Here is a 6,000-nt window from a genome sequence, read left to right as displayed (position 1 = left end):
AAAGTGGATTTGCCTTTAGTAAATAACCCCCAATGTCATTACAGCTGAGAATTTGTTAAAGGTTTTAAACCTTGCCTACAAATGGAACTATTTGAGAGCTTTTTTTTTTTTTCCCCCTAGGTTTGGGTTGCCACTCCTAAAGCTCTCTAGCACAGTTTTGGCGGCCCTGCTCTGGGCTGGCTAAATGTAGTGTTATGGCTGAGCAGCATGTAACACAGGGTTTCTGATTTTTTATTTTTTTTTATAACTTTGCAGGTACCCTTGGGAAAAAGTTTTAAGATCTTGGCGAACCCCTGAAATGTTGCTTTACAGCTCCTAGAACATTGGTATAGCTGCTGAAATAACCATATATTTTAAATGGCCATAAATATTCAAATTTTCCTATTCAATTTGAAACTTGTGCTTATTTTTTTATTTGTACATATGCTCTCATGCAGAGCTGGGCAGGAATGCTACTTTTCACCCTATTTGCATGCACGGTTCCCCGCCAGCCCTCTTCTCTGTCCCATGTGATGTCACATACAAGCAGCTGGGATAGACCGGAGTGGCAGGTGATGACCAACAAACACTTGTTGCCTCCCTGCATGCAAGAAAAACTAAATTGACTGTTCAATGAGGATGCAATCTACCCGTTGGCGGCCTGCAATTGACAGGTAGATTGTGTCAAAACCTCAGTTGAGTGACCCTGCTGTAACATAGCCCAGCATACAGAGTGCAGTCCAGCGGGCATTAAAATGTAATGTATGACAGTAGCAGCACAGCAAACAGAGTATAGCAGTTTGGAGTATGTAATGTACAAGGTATTAGAAAGGAATCCTGCATTAATCCGCAAAAAAGTAATAAAAATAAATGACCAACACCGCTAACAAGTCTCAGTGCAAAGGAAGTCTAAATATGTTTATAATTAACCAAACCCAAAACAATGTGTATGCGAGCCATTACCCAGTGAAGTCTGAAAAAAGGGACTTAATGGAGAATCGCACCTAGTCACTAACCATTAAGCCCCCTTCACGTGTGCGGATCTGTTTTTAGACATCTACTTGCACAGTGGAGATCGAACCGTTGATCCCCGCTGAGCCAGCGGATGACTAGGCCGTCTCGGCAGGCTGTGCAGAAATGGAGCTGTCAGATCTCCGCTTTCCTCTATGGGGGATCGGATGAAAACAGACCGTCTGTCCGTTTTTCATCCGCTCCGCCAGATGGATGGAAAAATAGAGTTTGCATCCGTCTGGATTTAGCGGATCGGATTTCAGCGGACACCACTGACATCTGTTGCTCCATCGAAATGTATCGAGCGTCTGTTCAGGTCTGCCTGAAAAAACTGACAGGCAGATCTGAACGGTCCGCATGCGTGAAAGGGGCCTTATTCACAGTCAAGTGTCTGCTTTATTTTGATGGACTTAAATTCGCAATTTTTATGCTGGTCTCCAAAAAATAAACCCTCCCTGTGGGTGACTAACACTTTTTTTTTTTTTTGTCCATTGAAAATCACAGCATGTATGGAACGATGATCCTCAATGTTTATCATGTGAAGGAAGAGCTAGGTGTCTCAAACAAGCTCAGATCAGACGTCTTGGCACACAAGCTGGTTGGTAAGGTCTGTGGCCATGTTTGTTATACTAACAGCTGGTTTTTATCATCCTGATTGTGAAACTATCTTTTAATAAATTGATGGTTTTAAATATTAAACTAAGAATTGCCTACCTCTTCGTTCACATGATAAACGTTGATGATTGTTCCATACATGCTGGGAATTCCAATAGAAAAAGTGTTTGCTTAACAATGCTGATCCCTCCCTGTGGGTGACAGTCTATCCCTTCTTAACACAAGTGTGTGGGAAACAAAGTGATTTTGATCTCTATAATTTGAGATCTACAGCCTCTGGCAAGAGGCATGATTTACCGTGGGAGAGAATTTGTGTGCGCACCCTGCCACAAATGTATTTTTCTGCACACTCAAACAGGAGATTTTCTTGTTTATATATATGCTGTAACGGTCAGGGGTTAACACCGTTTATGATATTTCATTCCACCAACCTAAGACAGCTTATCCGACACTCCACAATCCAGCAGACACGATCCATATGGATTTTCCCAGAATAACGAGACACAAGCTCTGTTCTCTGGTTCCAAACGAATAGAATACTTTAATGGTAAAATCAGGCTTGTTATATACAGGTAGAAGCCCCAAGAAACAATGGCTTAACTCCACCCACAACATGACTGCATACAGTGCCTGAAAAGTCCAACAACTCGCCCCTAGTTATTTTCTTGTTCATACGTATTAGGACGTGGCACATTTTTATACTACCAAGTATCCACATGTACAGTACATGTGAGGATACTTTTCCAATCCTCTTTTTCCATCTGTACCGTATATGTGAACCCTACATTGTCAAGGTAGCACAGGATAGCTAACAGGTCAGTACAGCCAAAACTGACATTTCGATTAAGTATTAAAACCTGGGCACACCCTAATCACAATATGCAGTGCCAATTCCCCCTCCTTCTTGGCCCTCCCTGCCCCGCGGTGCTTCTGGCTTCCCTCCTTGCCTCTCTCCCTGGTGGCTGCGGGAGAGGTTTCAGAATGGAGAGCAGAGGAATTGGCTAGAAAATCTGTAATTTACTGGCTCCTTCCTTTTCTAAATTAACACACTCGTTCACTGTGTCCATTCATAACTGAAGCATAGAAAACAGTGTTTACTATGCTTTATGAATGAACAGGAAGCCCACTCAGCACAGAGCATTTCCCATTAATTCACTGTCCAGTGCAGCTGAGGCTGCAGAGAAATGGCATGTGTATTTGAGTTTTGGGGTGCACACCCTAATGCAATAGGCTGCACACAAACATGGCCAGGAATGATTGTTTTGTTCATGCAGATCACGAAAACTGAGGTGTCTATAAAATCCTCAGAAATAGGTCTGTCTAATAAAAAAATTGGATCCACTCGCAATCGCCTATTGCCAGTAGTTACTCGTTAGTGGAATAACCGTTCTTGAATGTCTTGATCATTCTAGCTAGGAGTTTGTAGAAGTTTAACCTGTCCTAATACTGTGTCTATTGTTCAAGACTGCAAAAAAAAAAAAAGAAACGGGCAAAACGAAAACCTACCTATTTCCTTACATTAAAGGATACAAAAAAATCCTTTTAGACCCCATTATTACCACTTATATAATTCCCTAGATTTGCCATTCTCAGTGTGAAACCTAATTATAGCGGCAGGTGCTTTTTCTAGTAAAGAAAAGTCATTTAATCTATATGAACTTGTCTGTATATTTTTGTCGGTCTATCATTACCATGTTTGTTACTTGGTTAGACTTTTGTGTCAAAGTACCGTAATAAAGTATATCAGGATGAGTGAAAACTTCTCATACTAGTTGTAGAGATCTGGGGGATCCCATTACCTATACTTTTTTTTTTTATTACTAGTATTAATATAAATGCATGCTCTTTCAAAATTGTATTAGGATTATGTCATATAGATGCAAATAGTTTTTTTTTTTTTTTTAATAGTTAATGTGGAAAAAGGAAGAACACTCAATATCATATGCTATGTACTTTGCTCCCAGTGCTCAATGCCCATTTAAGGCTAAATGAAAGCTGTTTAGAGGCTGGCACACAGCTGGTGTCTCTGATTCGTTGGGAACTACATTTGATACACTAACCATTAATCGGTTGTCAGTATGTTCTCTTCTATTACATCTATGCCTCAAAACTATTTTAATTTAACATTCCAGCCCTCTGGCATTAAGAAGCAGTTAAAAAATAAAGAAAACTGAACAGTTGAAACAGTTTTTGTATATCAAGCAGAAGGAAAAATAAAAAAATGACCATGTACTTTGCAGTTCCTTAACAAACATCTGCATCAGATTACATCCTAAAAAATGTCATCAAACTACCTTTCAATTGATGGAATAAGAAGTGACAAAAATCTCAATATAAACTTATTATTGCATAAATAATGACTCATCTCCCCCATACCTTTACCCGACATGCAACCCCATATCATCAATGGCTGTGGACTCCGTCAGGCAGTCTTCATACATTTCATTTAAACGGCAAACAAAAGTTCCAGTATCATCCCCCTGCCCAATGCAGATTCGTAATTCATTACTGAATATCGCTTTCATCCAGAGTCCATGATTGCCTTTCTTTAGCCCGCTGTAAGCTTAATTCATTTACTTTATTTTTCTGTTCAGGTGTTCGTGATGGTTTTAAGGGGGGGGAACTGTGAAGGGTTGGGCTTTGGATGCAGAGATGAGAGCTGTGAACTGGGTGAGCTGTAAGGCCAGGGGACGGTGTAGAAGTAAAAATGTGGACGAAGTGTGGGTACAGTGAAACAAGCACAGCCATGAGCATTGGATGTGTACTGTGGGGGATTACTTGATTGAGGGCAAGGTTTTGCTTGGGAAGGAGGAGGGAAACTTTTTGGGAGAGGATACAACGTGTCGCAGGGCATACAATGGTGCAGAGGTTAAGGTTTTGTAATATACCTTCTTTAAAGTAAAAGTGAGCATGTGCGCTTCTCAATTAAAAACCAATATTCATAAACAAACTCCAAAGAAAAAAAGCATCTGTAACGGTATGGCCCATGATACCCAGAGACTTTTGAAGGATGCGGGGTACTCCTGTGCCAGCTTCACCAATGACTCTTGGGTCTAGGGTCATCCTATGTCCAATAGGGGCATAGGATGACTGAGAAATGATATCTTGGATTACATGAGATGGGACAGTAATGAGGATTCATGTATTGCAGGATATCTTGAAATATTACAGGTGGTTAATTCTGACCCCAACAGGTCAATAGGAGAGTGACTCATTCACGTGGGGACACATACTGTTGAGGTGTTAATTGAGTCTGGCTCCTAAGATATTTCATTGTGTGAAAGTCTATTGATGATAGATGTGTTGGGGTTGGTAGTCTGAAAGGTCAGATGGCTGACTTTTCAGCTGTAGTGGATTACCATGTCAATTACATCTACAAAGGAATGTGTATTGTGCATCAGGTGAGAATAGCTTATCGCGGAGTCAGAACGTCTGGGTAAATGACTAGTAATTAGTTCATGTAGATTATCTGAATGTCATTATCTAAAAGAATGTGTATTGAGCACATCCCGGGAGGCTTGTGGATCGAGTTTTCTACTGCTACAAATGCTCAGGATCAATAGTGCTATTGGACCAGCAGCCTTTTAAGGCACATATCCAGGCATAAACACTACCCCTGAATGATTTTATCAGGGATGCCAGTCATGCCCCCCCCCCTGTGGCACTACTACTTTCCACTGAAGATTTTTCTGCCCTCAAGGGGTTTTTTACATATCTACCTAATGACCTAGCTATTTAACCTTTTGTAGGAAGTTATCCCTCCTATGCTGTGTACTTACTTTTGGATGACATAAACATTTTAACACTATTTCAAACCATACTTTAGAGACTCCGTGAGGAAGCGCTGAAATATGCGCAAAACCGGTCGAGTCATTATACACTGCAAGTTCCATCTCTCAGACATTCATCTGTCTGCACCTCCATCATCATACAGATCATTCTAACCTTCGAACGTGTTTTCGGATAAGAAAGTTCTTACTCTACTATTGAAACTCTGTACTTTCACGTATGACCACTAGTTTATCAATCCCTGTTATACCTTGCATTGTCTAGTTGGGTGAAACCCTGTACATATACGGGATTCGCTTTAAGAGCTGTCAGAGGGCACGCCGCCGGAGGTGTGCACGCCCGCTGCAAGGCAGGGGACTTGATGCGCGTGGCTGGCCATCATGTGCACGAGAGCCAGGCATGGGGATTTGTGTGTGTGTGTGTGTGTAAACACACAAATCCCTGTGCTTTTAGGGGAGGAGACATATCGTTGGCCCTACTAAGTGGGAACAGCGATATGTCTCCTCCCCTAGTCAGTCCTATCCCCATACAGGGAACACACATTTAACCCCTTCCCTGCCAGTGACATTTACACGGTAATCAGTGCATATTTATAGCATTGATCGC

This window comes from Rana temporaria, chromosome 7 (genome assembly GCF_905171775.1).
Source record: "Rana temporaria chromosome 7, aRanTem1.1, whole genome shotgun sequence".
Lineage (NCBI taxonomy): Eukaryota > Metazoa > Chordata > Amphibia > Anura > Ranidae > Rana > Rana temporaria.
Note: the sequence above shows the minus strand (reverse complement) of the source record.